Source organism: Phyllobates terribilis, unplaced genomic scaffold (genome assembly GCF_046119375.1).
Source record: "Phyllobates terribilis strain yellow unplaced genomic scaffold, ASM4611937v1 Scaffold_4__5_contigs__length_816908805, whole genome shotgun sequence".
In the NCBI taxonomy this organism is placed as follows: domain Eukaryota; kingdom Metazoa; phylum Chordata; class Amphibia; order Anura; family Dendrobatidae; genus Phyllobates; species Phyllobates terribilis.
The window spans coordinates 673,959,152-673,975,913 of NW_027362764.1; the positions used below are offsets into that span (position 1 = coordinate 673,959,152).

The window sequence follows — 16,762 nt, forward strand, 5'->3', positions numbered from 1 at the left end:
CCGGTAACCCCAAGCAGAAGACCTTTACAGGCAACACGACCCTCCCCCCTGAAGAGCAGCTCAAAGTCACTGGCAACCATCTCACCCTCTTCCTTCATTCACCCCTGGACGTCTCGCTCCGCCCCCAAGTTACGGGTCCAGCTTGCTCTTTCTGTCACATTACCGCGATGAAGGGTTTAGCCTGCAGGAGACCCTGCGCCAAGCCATTTTTGAAGACACCTGATGCGGCGGGTGAATCACTGCTAAACAAACCACACCTGCATGCACCCTTCGGAGCCCGCCCCGTCACGGCCAGATTGCTCGCCACCAAGTGATCCTGAGAAAGGCTGGCCGGGCGATGGATCGAGCAGCGTCTACTGGCCATACCACCTTGGATGCACCCGATCTCGTCTGATCTCGGAAGCAAAGCAGGGCTGGGCTCAGACAGTACTTGGATGGGAGACCTCCTGGGAACACCGGGTGCTGTAGACCATTTTGATGACATTTTGCCCTACTGAACAGCTCGGCTAGCATGGAACGGCGCCTTGCCGGACACCGACCTTAAGTAACTTAGATGATGGAAGCCCCAAGGCCTCTGAGCCAGTTGGCAGCTAAGTACACTACCCCGCCGCCTTCACGCAGGCCTGACACCGAGCTCCTTGCCACGGCTAGGAGTGCTTATTGACTCCGCAGCTCGCCGTGTGGAAATGATGGCGTTAAAAGCACCCGGGGCCGTGAAGGGGCCAGGCTTTCAGCGGGTGACCAGGGAAGGTTTTGGATGCCGGCCGCCTAGCGAGGGCCAGCAGAAGTAACATGTTTCTCTGCAAAGAAGCTTCTGTAACCAAGCCAGACGGCTGACAAAGAGCTAACCTCAGTGCAAGGAAGGTTATCCTTATCCTCTCTTGCTGACAACTTTATCTTCCAAAAGGTAGGGGAGAAATCAAGGGGATCTGCTACTTTGGATCTAATCCTTATAAACAGTGAGGAAATGGTTGAGGAGGTAAAGGTGGCTGGGACCCTAGGAGGCAGCGATCATGCTATTATAGAATTTTGGATAACTAGAGGAGGAAGACATGTGAAGACTCAAACTTCAAGGTTAGATTTTAGAAAGGCAGATTTTAAGAGACTCAGAAAGAGAATAGGAAGGATCCAATGGCTGGATGTCCTTAAGGACAAAAATGTCCAGGAAGGATGGGAAATTTTTAAAAATGAGATTCTCTAAGCACAATCGTTAACAATCCCGAAAAGTAGGAAGAATGGGAAGCATTTAAGGAAACCAGGATGGATGAACACAGAACTTAAACACATGCTAAAAAGAAAGAAAGAAATGTTTATTAAATGGAAAGAGGGAGGCATATCTAAAGAAGATTATAATGCAGTCTGCAGATCCTGCAGGGCACGTATCAGGTTAGCTAAAGCTGACAATGAATTAAGGCTTGCAAGAGATGTCAAAAGCAATAAAAAAGGATTTTGGGGGTATGTCAAAAGTAAAAGAAAAGTCAAAGATGCTATAGGATTTTTACAGGATGAAAATGGAGAAATGGGAAGAGAGGATGTTGAGAAGGCCGAACTTTTTCATTCCTATTTTGCATCTGTTTTCTATCAGAAAGAAAATGTAACATCAACTGATCTTTACTGTCCTTTTAAAGGAATAGAGGAATCCAAGTTATCTGTAAACAGAAAGATTGTGAGGGAATATTTAGCTAACATAAATGAGTTCAAGTCTCCAGGTCCAGATGAATTACACCCCAGAGTACTGAAGGAGATCGTAGAAGAAATTTTAGAACCACTTTCCATAATCTTTGAAAATTCTTGGAGAACAGGAGAAGTCCCAGAAGACTGGAGAAGAGCAAATGTTGTTCCTATCTTCAAAAAGGGGAAGAAGGTGGACCCAGGGAACTATAGGCCGGTGAGTCTGACTTCTATACCAGGAAAGATCTTTGAACAAATTATTAAACAACATGTATTTAAGTACATGGATAAGAATGAAGTGATTAACCAGAGTCAGCATGGGTTTGTAACTAACAAGTCATGTCAGACTAACTTAATTTCCTTCTATGACAGAATCACTGACTGGGTGGATCAGGGAAATGCTGTAGATATAGTATATCTTGACTTCAGCAAAGCATTTGACAAAGTATCTCACACCATCCTTATTGAAAAAATGACCAAGTATGCAATGGACCAGGCAACTGTTAGGTGGATTCATAACTGGCTTAGTGATCGGACTCAAAGGGTGGTTGTAAATGGCTTCACATCCAGCTGGATGAATGTCTCAAGTGGGGTACCACAGGGCTCCGTCCTGGGACCTGTATTGTTCAACATCTTTATCAATGATTTAGATGAAGGAATTGAGGGTAAACTGATTAAATTTGCTGATGACACAAAGCTAGGAGGGATAGCTAATACTAGAGAAGAGAGAGAGAGGATTCAAAAAGACCTAAATAAACTGGAGCAGTGGGCAGCAACCAACAGAATGGTTTTTAACAGGGAAAAATGCAAAGTACTACATCTGGGCAATAAAAATGAAAAAAGCATATACAGAATGGGAGGAATAGAGCTAAGCAACAGTACATGTGAAAAAGACTTAGGTATACTAATAGATCATAGACTGAACATGAGTCAACAGTGTGATGCAGCAGCAAAAAAGGCAAATACAATTCTGGGATGTATTAACAGAAGCATACAGTCTAGATCACGTGAAGTCATTATCGGTCTTTACTCCTCTTTGGTCAGACCTCATCTGGAATACTGTGTACAGTTTTGGGCACCACATTTTAAAAAAGACATAGACAAACTGGAGCAAGTTCAGAGAAGAGCGACCAGAATGGTGACTGGTCTGCAAACCATGTCCTATGAGGAACGGTTGCAGGATTTGGGAATGTTTAGCTTGCAAAAAAGAAGACTGAGAGGAGACTTAATAGCTGTCTACAAATATGTCAAGGGCTGTCACATTGTAGAAGGATCATCTTTATTCTCATTTGCACAAGGAAAGACTAGAAGCAATGGGATGAAACTAAATGGGAGGAGACACAGATTAGATATTAGAAAAAACTTTTTGACAGTTAGGGTGATTAATGAGTGGAACAGGCTGCCACGAGAGGTGGTGAGTTCCCCTTCAATGGACGTCTTTAAACAGAGGCTGGACAGACATCTGTCTGAGATGATCTAGTGAATCCTGCTTTGAGCAGGGGGTTGGACCAGATGACCCAGGAGGTCCCTTCCAACTCTACCATTCTATGATTCTATGATTCTATGATTCTATGAAGGCAAGGAAGGAATTGGGGAGGGGGGGGGGGTGATTCCTGCTAGTGCCCTGAAATCATAAAACAGGCAGGAGAGTCTGACGCATGGTGACGGAGAGGTTGTAGGGGCAGGGTGTGTTGTCACATGCGAGCTCGTGTGCATGCTGGCTTGTGTGTGAGGGTGCGCTTCCTAGGTGTGGCGCGCTGCAGACAGTCAAAGGGATTGTTCCCTTTCATTAAAAGTTAATCCCTGGCTGCAGGCGATTAGAAAGCAACTAACCGCGCTCTACTCACCCTACCCGGGTCTACCGGTGAGTCTCGCCTCTGCTTCCGGCCTGTGGCATTGACCGTGAAGCTGACGTTCCGTCGACAGCGCTGCAGCCGATCAGTGAGCTCAGCGGCTCTGAGTGGGGCGTTGTGTCTACAAGACCTTTTAAGGAAGCCAGCAAAAAAATTGAAGAGAAGGGAAAGCACAAATGGACCTGGTCTTGCTGAACACTGGAAAGGGCATCCGGCAGCCAGACTTCAAAGTAGAAGAGCAGCAAGTGAGAGGCTTGTCTCTGCCTACGGCCACACCACCCTGAACATGCCTGATCTCATCTGATCTTGGAAACTAAGCAGGGATGGGCCTGGTTAGTACTTGGATGGGAGACTGCCTGGGAATACCAGGTGATTTAGGCTTTTGCTTTTTCTTTCCTTCCACCAGCAGGGGGTACTCTCTTCTATGCCTTTTTTCCATTCCCTTTCACAAGTGCACACATTCATTCTCTTTTCTTTTTTTCATTTGCTTTCTCTCTTGCGCTATTTCATCTCTGCAAAATACCAGCATCCTTCTGATCACCGTGGGCCTCCAGCATTGTTGCTTCTTTACTTTTAATACTAGGCTCCTTTTCACCAGGACCAGCGTCTCCCGCGTGGCTGGAGGCAACCACCGGTAACCCCAAGCAGAAGACCTTTGCAGGCAACACGACCCTCCCCCCTGAAGAGCAGCTCAAAGTCACTGGCAACCATCTCACCCTCTTCCTTCATTCACCCCTGGACGTCTCGCTCCGCCCCCAAGGTACGGGTCCAGCTTGCTCTTTCTGTCACATTACCGCGATGAAGGGTTTAGCCTGCAGGAGACCCTGCGCCGAGCCATTTTTGAAGACACCTGATGCGGCGGGTGAATCACTGCTAAACAAACCACACCTGTAGGGACGGCACAGCCTTTGCATGGACCCTTCGGAGCCCGCCCCGTCGCGGCCAGATTGCTCGCCACCAAGCGATCCTGAGAAAGGCTGGCCGGGCGATGAATCAAGCAGCGTCTACTGGCCATACCACCTTGGATACGCCTGATCTCGCCTGATCTCAGAAATAAAGCAGGGCTGGGCTCGGACTGTACTTGGATGGGAGACCTCCTGGGAACACCTGGTGCTGTAGACTATTTTGATGATGTTTTGCCATACTGCCCAGCTCGGCTAGCATGGAACGGCGCCTTGCCGGACACCGACCTTAAGTAACTTAGATGATGGAAGCCCCAAGGCTTCTGAGCCAGTTGGCAGCTAAGTACGCTACCCCGCCGTCTTCACGCAGGCCTGACACCGAGCTCCTTGCCACGGCTAGGAGTGCTTATTGACTCCGCAGCTCGCCGTGTGGAAATGATGGTGTTAAAAGCACCCGGGGCCGTGAAGGGGCCAGGCTTTCAGCAGGTGCCCAGGGAAGATTTTGGATGCTGGCCGCCTAGCGAGGGCCAGCAGAAGTAACATGTTTCTCTGCAAAGAAGCTTGTGTAACCAAGCCAGATGGCTGACAAAGAGCTAACCTCAGTGCAAGGAAGGCAAGGAAGGCAAGGAAGGCAAGGAAGGAATTGGGGAGGGGTGGGTGATTCCTGCTAGGGCCCTGAAATCATAAAACAGGCAGGAGAGTCTGACGCATGGTGACGGAGAGATTGTAGGGGCAGACAGGGGGTGTTGTCACGTGCGAGCACGTGTGCATGCTGGCTTGTGTGTGAGAGTGCGCTTCCTAGGTGTGGCGCGCTGCAGACAGTCAAAGGAATTGTTCCCTTACATTAAAAGTTAATCCCCGGCTGCAGGCTATTAGAAAGCAACTAACCGCGCTCTGCTCACCCTACCCGGGTCTACCGGTGAGTCTCGCCTCTGCTCCCGGCCTGTGGTATTGGCCGTGAAGTTGACGTTCCGTCGACAGCGCTGCAGCCGATCATTGAGCTCAGCGGCTCTGAGTGGGGCGTTGTGTCTACAAGACCTTTTAAGGAAGCCAGAAAAAAAATTGAAGAGAAGGGAAAGCACAAAAGGACCTGGTCTTGCTGAGCACTTTAAAGGGCAGCCGGCAGCCGGCAGCCAGACGTCAGAGTAGAAAAGCAGCAAGTGAGAGGCTTGTATCTGCCTACGGCCACACCACCCTCAACACACCTGATCTCGGAAGCTAAGTAGGGTCGGGCCTGGTTAGTACTTGGATAGGAGACCGCCTGGGAATACCAGGTGCTGTGGGCTTTTGCTTTTTCCTTCCTTCCACCAGCAGGGGGCACTCTCTTCTATGCCTTTTTTCCATTCCCTTTCACAAGTGCACACATTCATTCTCTTTTCTTTTTTTCATTTGCTTTCTCTCTTGCGCTATTTCATCTCTGCAAAATACCAGCATCCTTCTGATCACCGTGGGCCTCCAGCATTGTTTCTTCTTTACTTTTAATACTAGGCTCCTTTTCACCAGGGCCAGCGTCTCCTGCGTGGCTGAAGGCAACCACTGGTAACCCCAAGCAGAAGACCTTTGCAGGCAACACGACCCTCCCCCCTGAAGAGCAGCTCAAAGTCACTGGCAACCATCTCACCCTCTTCCTTCATTCACCCCTGGACGTCTCGCTCCGCCCCCAAGTTACGGATCCAGCTTGCTCTTTCTGTCACATTACCGCGATGAAGGGTTTAGCCTGCAGGAGACCCTGCGCCGAGACATTTTTGAAGACACCTGATGCGGCGGGTGAATCACTGCTAAACAAACCACACCTGTAGGGACGGCACAGCCTTTGCATGGACCCTTCGGAGCAAGCCCCGTCACGGCCAGATTGCTCGCCACCAAGCGATCCTGAGAAAGGCTGGCCGGGCGATGGATCGAGCAGCGTCTACTGGCCATACCACCTTGGATACGCACGATCTCGTCTGATCTCGGAAGCAAAGCAGGGCTGGGCTCAGACAGTACTTGGATGGGAGACCTCCTGGGAACACCGGGTGTTGTAGACCATTTTGATGACGTTTTGCCCTACTGCCCAGCTCGGCTAGCATGGAACGGCGCCTTGCCGGACACCGACCTTAAGTAACTTAGATGATGGAAGCCCCAAGGCCTCTGAGCCAGTTGGCAGCTAAGTACGCTACCCCGCCGCCTTCACGCAGGCCTGACACCGAGCTCCTTGCCACGGCTAGGAGTGCTTATTGACTCCACAGCTTGCCATGTGGAAATTTTGGCGTTAAAAGCACCTGGGGTTGTGAAGGGGCCAGGCTTTCAGCAGGTGCCCAGGGAAGGATTTGGATGCCAGCCGCCTAGCGAGGGCCAGCAGAAGTAATATGTTTCTCTGCAAAGAAGCTTGTGTAACCAAGCCAGACGGCTGACAAAGAGCTAACCTCAGCGCTAGTAAGGCAAGGAAGGTGCGGAAGGAATTGGGGGGGGGGGTGTGATTCCTGCTAGGGCCCTGAAATCATAAAACAGGCAGGAGATTCTGACGCATGGTGACGGAGAGGATGTAGAGGCAGATAGGGGGTGTTGTCACGTGCGAGCACGTGTGCATGCTGGCTTGTGTGTGAGAGTGCGCTTCCTAGGTGTGGCGCGCTGCAGACAGTCAAAGGGATTGTTCCCTTTCATTAAAAGTTAATCCCCGGCTGCAGGCTATTAGAAAGCAACTAACCGCGCTCTACTCACCCTACCCGGGACTACCGGTGAGTCTCGCCTCTGCTCTCGGCCTGTGGCATTGGCCATGAAGCTGACGATCCGTCGACAGTGCTGCAGCCGATCAGTGAGCTCAGCGGCTCTGAGTGGGGCGTTGAGTCTACAAGACCTTTTAAGGAAGCCAGCAAAAAAATTGAAGAAAAGGGAAAGCACAAAAGGACCTGGTCTTGCTGAGCACTGGAAAGGGCAGCCGGCAGCCAGACGTCAAAGTAGAAAAGCAGCAAGTGTGAGGCTTGTCTCTGCCTACGGCCACACCACCCTGAACATAACCGATCTTGTCTGATCTCGGAAGCTAAGCAGGGTCAGGCCATGTTAGTACTAGGAATGGGAGACCGACTGGGAATACCAGGTGTTCTAGGCTTCTGCTTTTTCCTTCCTTCCACCAGCAGGGGGCACTCTCTTCTATGCCTTTTTTCCATTCCCTTTCACAAGTGCACACATTCATTCTCTTTTCTTTTTTTCATTTGCTTTCTCTCTTGCGCTATTTCATCTCTGCAAAATACCAGCATCCTTCTGATCACCGTGGGCCTCCAGCATTGTTGCTTCTTTACTTTTAATACTAGGCTCCTTTTCACCAGGACCAGCGTCTCCCGCGTGGCTGGAGGCAACCACCGGTAACCCCAAGCAGAAGACCTTTGCAGGCAACACGACCCTCCCCTCTGAAGAGCAGCTCAAAGTCACTGGCAACCATCTCACCCTCTTCCTTCAGTCACCCCTGGACGTCTCGCTCCGCCCCCAAGTTACGGGTCCAGCTTGCTCTTTCTGTCACATTACCGCGATGAAGGATTTAGCCTGCAGGAGACCCTGCGCCGAGACATTTTTGAAGACACCTGATGCGGCGGGTGAATCACTACTAAACAAACCACACCTGTAGGGACGGCACAGCCTTAGCATGGACCCTTCGGAGCCCGCCCCGTCACGGCCAGATTGCTTGCCATCAAGCGATCCTGAGAAAGGCTGGCCGGGCGATGGATCGAGCAAAGTCTATTGGCCATGCCACTTTGGATACGCCCAATTTCTTCTGATTTCGGAAGCAAAGCAGGGCTGGGCTCGGACAGTACTTGGATGGGAGACCTCCTGGGAACACCGGGTGCTGTAGACCATTTTGATGACGTTTTGCCCTACTGCCCATCTCGGCTAGCATGGAAAGATGGCTTGCCGGACACCGACTTTAAGTAACTTAGATGATGGAAGCCCCAAGGCCTCTGAGCCAGTTGGCCGCTAAGTACGCTACCCCGCCGCCCTTCACGCAGACCTGACACCGAGCTCCTTGCCACGGCTAGGAGTGCTTATTGACTCCGCAGCTCGCCGTGTGGAAATGATGGCGTTAAAAGCACCTGGGGCCGGGAAGGGGCCAGGCTTTCAGAAGGTGCCCAGGGAAGGTTTTCGATGCCGGCCGCCTAGCGAGGGCCAGCAGAAGTAACATGGTTCTCTGCAAAGAAGCTTGTGTAACCAAGCCAGACGGCTGCCAAAGAGCTAACCTCAGTGCAAGGAAGGCAAGGAAGGTGCGGAAGGAATTGGGGAGGGGGGGGGTGATTCCTGCTAGGGCCCTGAAATCATAAAACAGGCAGGAGAGTCTGACGCATAGTGACGGAGAGTTTGTAGGGGCAGATGGGGGGTGTTGTCACGTGCGAGCACGTGTGCATGCTGGCTTGTGTGTGAGAGTGTGCTTCCTAGGTGTGGCGCACTGCAGACAGTCAAAGGGATTGTTCCCTTTCATTAAAAGTTAATCCCCGGCTGCAGCCTATTAGAAAGCAACTAACCGCGCTCTACTCACCCTACCCGGGTCTACCGGTGAGTCTCGCCTCTGCTCCCGGCCTGTGGCATTGGCCGTGAAGCTGACGTTCCGTCGACAGCGCTGCAGCTGATCAGTGAGCTCAGTGGCTCTGAGTGGGGCGTTCTGTCTACAAGACCTTTTAAGGAAGCCAGCAAAAAAATTGAAGAGAAGGGAAAGCACAAAAGGACCTGGTCTTGCTGAGCACTGGAAAGGGCAGCCGGCAGCCACACGTCAAAGTAGAAAATCAGCAAGTGAGAGGCTAGTCTCTGCCTACGGCCACACCACCCTGAACACGCCCGATCTCATCTGATCTCGGACGCTAAGCAGGGTCAGGCCTGGTTAGTACTTGGATGGGAAACTGTAAAATAATACTCTTCCTGTATTTTTTTTTTTCTACTAAGGTCTTCTCAAAGTATCAATATCACGATATTCTTATAAAAAAATGTATCTATTTATTCTTGGATTGTCCATTAAAAAGAATCAGATTGCAGCAGGTACATACAATAATTAGTTATAAAGTAATTGTCCATTTGTCCATAATTAGCTTAATTGTTGAGATTCACCCATCTTTCCTTGGATCCTGGCTGGTAAATCATGTCTTTGTCCAGCATGTGTCCAGGCCTACATGTCATCTGCTTCTCAGCATGAAGATTCTGTGTCTTGTGGGGTGGGCAGAGCAAGAGAGCCCCCCCTTTCTGTACCATGGGCTTTTATAGCCAGTCGTATGGACACCTGTTCTACATATGGTAGTGAACCAAACATACACACACAAATAGCGCATGTCAACTAGACACGATGGCTGAGGCATAGAACTCAGAAAAATGATTATCGATTAACATTCCAAATGAATTTCCATAATTAACCATTTAACATTTCCCCCTTTTTTGAGAATATAAGGACTTTAACTGAAAAATCTCAAAAGAAGATACATTCATCAATCATTTTTTCTTTCCTTCTTCCTTGGCAATATCATTAAATTTCCATAATAATAATAATAGTAATAATAGTATCAATATCGGATTATTGTTATATAATGATGTGAATTCATGTTATGGTATGCCGTGACTAATATTCATTTAATATGTATAATTATACTTCCCTATATCTAAATTGAAGCAATCGCGGGTTCAATCGTCATCATCTGATGTCATCGGGTCGTCGTCTCGTCTTCTTCTTGGTTCTTTTATAACACAGTCTTTAGATGAAAACTCCTTTGAAATAAATTACAGCATGTAGATACTGTACAGTCCATAATTGTGTTCATTATTGTTCAGTCCATAAACTGTACTCTTTATTAGAAAGATCATGTGTGTCAGTTGATAAGAAAACAAAGTCCATGAATGAAATGTAGCTTTAATATCTGTGCAGTGTCACCTGGACTTACGTTGGATCGTCTTTGGAATCTTCCGTGTGTCCGCACTGGTCTCGTGTCACTTTTGGAACAGATGTGACGTCTTTGGTCAGTAAAGCAAGGGTTAACTTGACACTTCCCTGCTTTATATAGCACCATAACCAGTACTCAGTCCTTTATATACAGGACACATATGCCAGGTATTACCTGTTCACCAGCTTTCATTGAAGCGTTGCAGGTGATAAGAAACCACTGGAACGTGATGAAACTTTAACACAACACAGTACATATAGGATCATCGTCCTCTGCCGTCCTGGTGATCAGTGGTGTGAATTGTATTGTATGTAATGGACACAGTCTATTATAACACTCAGCATTCACACCTGTTACCTTCTGAGACGTCCGGATATCAGTTGCTTCTTCTTGTAACTTTTGAGAATCTCTTTGATTTATAAAAATTAAAAGTCTTTATTAAGATAGAATTCATAATTGCGATGTCTTGATTGAAGTCTTCATTCCCTAATCTGATACCAAATCTGGCAGTTTTTCCTAACCTATAATATCACATCGTACCATAGCAATCAGTAATATCCATCTAATTATTATCAAAATATTAAAATAAATTATGTTTGGAATAATAAACTATAATAGATAATAATTCATTATCAATCAAGTTCTCCATATGATAGAACATTTTTATGTCATAGGTGTAATTACCTTTTCCAACCCATAGGTGTCAGTGTATTTTGAAAAAACAAGTTTTTATATCTTTATTAAACCAATAATATCAAAGAATGTATACTCCTGAACCAAAATGAATAAATATATGAATGTATGAATGAATGAATGAATGAATGAATAAATGAATGAATGAATTGTTGTGTTTACTCAGAAAATGTAAACATTTTTTTCCTTAGCAATATATATTTAATGAAGCAATACTCTTGTATTAGACATTACTTTATTAAATATTAATGTGTTTTCTCAATTGAGATATTGAACTTAAATAAAATCAAATGAGAATTAAAAAATGAAAAAATAGAAAAATAAGAAGTATAAAGTAAGAATAAAATTTTAAAAATGAAAAATAAAATTAAGAGTAAAAATAAGAATAAAAATAAAAATAAGGCCTTTAAATTTTAATGACAAATGCAGAGTAATTATATTCTCCATAAAAAATACCCTTATAGCTCCATTATCTGGATGATTTCATATTTGTCATAACCTTGTACCACCAAAAAATATTAAATTATGCAACTTTGCATGTAATACCCTTCTTAATTATACCATAGTACCTTATTATTATTTCTTCTTTATTAAAATGTGTGGAAAATAAGTATTGATCAAAAGTGATTATGTAATCAGGATCAAAAACACATTTTCCCCCTTAATACCAAAAATATTATTTTATAAAATTTATGTATATATCAGAACCAAATTAAAAATAATTATTCTTCTAGAAATATTGTGCATAAATTTCATATCGATGAGTAGCATAGATTTGACTAAAGAGAGGTGTGTACCTATTTAGGTAACCATTAAAAATAATATTATAATTATTCAAGAATATTATCATGTGGAAAATTATTCTAAATTTAAATTTGCTTTGTAAACCATTTTGATGTGTGGTTGCCCTTATCCACTATTAGTTAAATCAAGAAATAATAATTATTAAAGAAATATAGAAATATATATATGTAGATAATACCTAATTATGTATTATAATTTCCTCAGAATTAAATATATTTTTGTACCTTCACATAAAGAAACATTTTTTTTTTCAAACATACAAACATATGAGGCCTCTGTCACATCAATCACACTTAGCAGCTGCTGATTTACTCATCTGTCACCTTCACTCTGACATTCACAGATCTGTTCAACTAAAACATTCCACATATGAAGTTTTAGATATACAGTACAGACCAAAAGTTTGGACACACCTTCTCATTTAAAGATTTTTCTGTATTTTCATGACGATGAAAAGTGTACATTCACACTGAAGGCTTCAAAACTATGAATTAACACATGTGGAATTATATACTTAACAAAAAAAGTGTGAAGCAACTGTAAATATGTCTTCTATTCTAGGTTCTTCAAAGTAGCCACCTTTTGCATTGATGACTGCTTTGCACACTCTTGGCATTCTCTTGATGAGCTTCAAGAGGTAGTCACCGGAAATGGTTTTCACTTCACAGGTGTGCCCTGTCAGGTTTAATAAGTGGGATTTCTTGCCTTATAAATGGGGTTGGGACCTTCAATTGTGTTGTGCAGAAGTCTGGTGGATACACAGCTGATAGTCCTACTGAATAGACTGTTAGAATTTGTATTATGGCTAGAAAAAATCAGCTAAGTAAAGAAAAACGAGTGGCCATCATTACTTTAAGAAATTAAGGTCAGTCAATCTGAAAAATTGGGCAAACTTTGAAAGTGTCCCCAAGTGCAGTTGCAAAAACCATCAAGCGCTACAAAGAAACTGGCTCACATGAGGACCGCCCCAGGAAAGGAAGACCAAGAGTCTCCTCTGCTTCTGAGGATAAGTTTATCCGAGTCACCAGCCTCAGAAATCGCAGGTTAACAGCAGCTCAGATTAGAGACCAGGTCAATGCCACACAGAGTTCTAGCAGCAGACATATCTCTTCAACTACTGTTAAGAGGAGACTTTGTGCAGCAGGCCTTCATGGTAAAATAGCTGCTAGGAAACCACTGCTAAGGACAGGCAACAAGCAGAAGAGACTTGTTTGGGCTAAAGAACACAAGGAAATGGACATTAGACCAGTGGAAATCTGTGCTTTGGTCTGATGAGTCCAAATTTGAGATCTTTGGTTTCAACCACCGTGTCTTTGTGCGACGCAGAAAAGGTGAACGGATGGACTCTACATGCCTGGTTCCCATCGTGAAGTATGGAGGAGGAGGTGTGATGGTGTTGGGGTGCTTTGATGGTGACACTGTTGGGGATTTAATCAAAATTGAAGGCATACTGAACCAGCATGGCTACCACAGCATCTTGCAGCAGCATGCTATTCCATCCTGTTTGCGTTTAGTTGGACCATCATTTATTTTTCAACAGGACAATGACCCCAAATACACCTCCAGGCTGTGTAAGGGCTATTTGACCAAGAAGGAGAGTGATGGGGTGCGAGGCCAGATGACCTGGCCTCCACAGTCACCAGACCTGAACCCAATCGAGATGGTTTGGGGTGAGCTGGAAAGCAGAGTGAAGGCAAAAGGGCCAACAAGTGCTTAGCATCTCTGGGAACTCCTTCAAGATTGACGGAAGACCATTTCCGTTGACTACCTCTTGAAGCTCATCAAGAGAATGCCAAGAGTGTGCAAAGCAGTCATCAAAGCAAAAGGTGGCTACTTTGAAGAACCTAGAATATAAGACATATTTTCAGTTGTTTCACACTTTTTTGTTAAGTATATAATTCCACATGTGTTAATTCATAGTTTTGATGCCCTCAGTGTGAATGTACAATTTTCATAGTCAAGAAAATACAGAAAAATCTTTAAATGAGAATGTGTGTCCAAACTTTTGGTCTGTACTGTATATATATATATTTAACCCAAAATTGTTGTATCCCAATTTATTAATGCGCATTGCCATATCAATTGAATATCTTTATATTTCTTTGAATATTCCCCAAGTACATATTATATAATATGAGAGTAAGTCACTGGAATTTCAGACACTTGAAAAAACTCTTGTCTTAGATTCTTTTTTCACTGGCTGCCCGGTCTTAAGTTACATCAGTTGAAAATAGAATGAATGGGATCCTATACTATTAGCTCAAAGTTCAAAGGCCGCAGCTGTCACACGTCATGCTGTAAAGCTACTTTAATTTGCACGAACACTTCATGCACAGAAAATATTAGCAACACAAAAGAATTAATAAGTATTACATATATATTATAGTTCAACTAGATATATTGTTATTATTTTAAAATGTTATACACATAAAATCATGCATTTTTTTCACTTCCTGTGTGAATAAAGAAATAAATCCATTTTAGAGTTTTTTGATCAAATCCTGCTTTGGAATGAAAACTCTAAGGAAATATAAGAAAATAAAATTAAATATCAAATTCATACAGAAACAGAATTATTTAAATATCTTATACATATTTTGGTTGGTTCTAATGTAATTCAAAATATTGCTACTTAAATTTATATATATGAAGTTCTAATTTATTAATTAATATATATATATATTTTATAAACGTATATATAAATACAATTATACGCAATCTCTACTTAGACAAGTGTATATATATATATATATATATATATATATATATATGAACTATTAGAAACTATGTAACTACAATTTTACTGTATAAGATTATAAATAAATATTGAGACATTGTATTACATTTTGACACAACATTATAATTACAGTTTTTCCTTAGCCACTCCCTAAACCAAATCTTCTGTCTCTCTCAAATATCTCCAGGAACGCCCTATTTAGGAAAGACATTTTTCTATCCTTCAAAACCTCAGAGAACTGCCTGTTCTTCTGTCCACATTACATTACGTCACAGTGAGTTGGTCGTCTCACCTGTCTCTGTCCATCAGTTTCAGCCATTTTCCTTTTTAGAGAATCACAGTTCTGACTGAGAATTAACTCATTCTGTGGAGAGATGGATCTTTGCACTGGCTGATATGGCTTATAACATATATGAAATCTTCTGCGTATTTGATAGAGTTCACTATGGGGATGACTCAGTCTAGGAGAGTTTGATATTGGCTTTTGGTAAGATTTTACCTTTCCTGGTTTTATAAATTTAGCTTGATTTATTTTCTTTTCACGATTCTCATGTTTTCTAACAAAATCCAGCATCTGCGCACATTCAAATAATGAATTTTTTTGTGATGCCATAACTTGGGAAACTGAATTTAGGAATTTGAATTTTTGTACAAAAGTTGTTATCATATGTTGTACTTTTCCATTTTTGATGAGAGCTTTGTACAACCGTTCAAATATGGACATGAATGTATATGTACATTCCTTCCTACCAATCCTTAGTTTCTGCAGATCTTCTATGTTGGGAAAATCCTTTGTGACACAATAAATCAAATATCTTAATCTGTCCGAATCATTTTCCCATCCATTAGGAGAGTCATTTTCACAGAGCATTAAATGTAAACGTCTGGACAATGTCACAGGAATCCATATTTTAAATAATTGATTCCTCTCCTCATTGGATAAATCAAACTTATCAGAGAAGCTCTCAAATGTCTCTGAATTTCTACAGGCATGGATTTTGACATCATATTTTGGCATGATTTTGTATAATTTCAGCAAATTTTTCCTCATTTTAATTTGGAGTTGAGCCTGGGTAATTCCAGAATTCTCTGATATTTTTAGTGGCTCTTGTATGTCCGTTCCATTCTTTGTATAAACTGAGCCACAAAACTTCTATGTCATCTCCTACATTAACTTTGAAATTAATATTACTTTGTTTAGCAAAACAAGAAATTATATCCATATTTTGCTTACCTTAAGATTCCTTGGCTTCTCTTTATCAGCACGTCCTGTCTTCAGTTCGTCTGATTCTTTTCCTGTGTGATTCTGTTCCTTGTTAGTACCTCTGCTTCCTGTCTTTCCTCAGTCTGTAGGTCCTTTCTGCTTCTCGTGACAAACTAGTGAATTTACTGACACGTGAACAACAGCTGTTCAGCTCGTCAGGACTCCCCCCTTGTTCACGGAAGAAATTCACTTACTTAATTTAAAAAACAAAAAAACAGGACTGGCTGGCTCACCATTGTAAAATAATACTCTTCCTGTATTATTTTTTTCTACTGAGGACTTCTCAAAGTATCAATATCACGATATTCTTATAAAAAAATGTATCTATTTATTCTTGGATTGTCTATTAAAAAGAATCAGATTGCAGCAGGTACATACAATAATTAGTTATAAAGTAATTGTCCATTTGTCCATAATTACCTTAATTGTTGAGATTCACCCATCTTTCCTTGGATCCTGGCTGGTAAATCATGTCTTTGTCCAGCATGTGTCCAGGCCTACATGTCATCTGCTTCTCAGCATGAAGATTCTGTGTCTTGTGGGGTGGGCAGAGCAAGAGAGCCCCCCATTTCTGTACCATGGGCTTTTATAGCCAGTCGTAAGGACACCTGTTCTACATATGGTAGTGAACAAAAAATACACACACAAATAGCGCATGTCAACTAGACACGATGGCTGAGGCATAGAACTCAGAAAAATAATTATCGATTAACATTCCAAATGAATTTCCATAATTAACCATTTAACAGAGACCGCCTGAGAATGCCAGGTGCTGTAGGCTTTTGCTTTTTCCTTCCTTTAACCAGCAGGGGGCACTCTCTTCTATGCCTTTTTTCCATTCCCTTTCACAAGTGCACACATTCATTCTCTTTTATTTTTTTCATTTGCTTTCTCTCTTGCGCTATTTCATCTCTGCAAAATACCAGCATCCTTCTGATCACCGTGGGCCT

At 43.4% G+C, this 16,762-nt stretch overlaps 1 non-coding gene and 6 pseudogenes across 1 annotated transcript; all 7 read left to right on the top strand.

The window, feature by feature from the left end:
- Positions 1-351: 351 nt before the first annotated feature.
- On the top strand, positions 352-471 carry LOC141266979 (5S ribosomal RNA). Its single transcript, XR_012320998.1, has one exon. It is a non-coding gene; the product is annotated as a 5S ribosomal RNA (ribosomal RNA).
- A 3,315-nt stretch (positions 472-3,786) lies between these two features.
- On the top strand, positions 3,787-3,905 carry LOC141267751 (5S ribosomal RNA; annotated as a pseudogene).
- A 621-nt stretch (positions 3,906-4,526) lies between these two features.
- Positions 4,527-4,646, top strand: LOC141268198 (5S ribosomal RNA; annotated as a pseudogene).
- Positions 4,647-5,603: 957 nt separating this feature from the next.
- LOC141269022 (5S ribosomal RNA) lies at positions 5,604-5,712 on the top strand (annotated as a pseudogene).
- A 621-nt stretch (positions 5,713-6,333) lies between these two features.
- LOC141268386 (5S ribosomal RNA) lies at positions 6,334-6,453 on the top strand (annotated as a pseudogene).
- A 941-nt stretch (positions 6,454-7,394) lies between these two features.
- On the top strand, positions 7,395-7,514 carry LOC141270042 (5S ribosomal RNA; annotated as a pseudogene).
- Positions 7,515-8,135: 621 nt separating this feature from the next.
- On the top strand, positions 8,136-8,255 carry LOC141269834 (5S ribosomal RNA; annotated as a pseudogene).
- Positions 8,256-16,762: the final 8,507 nt, after the last annotated feature.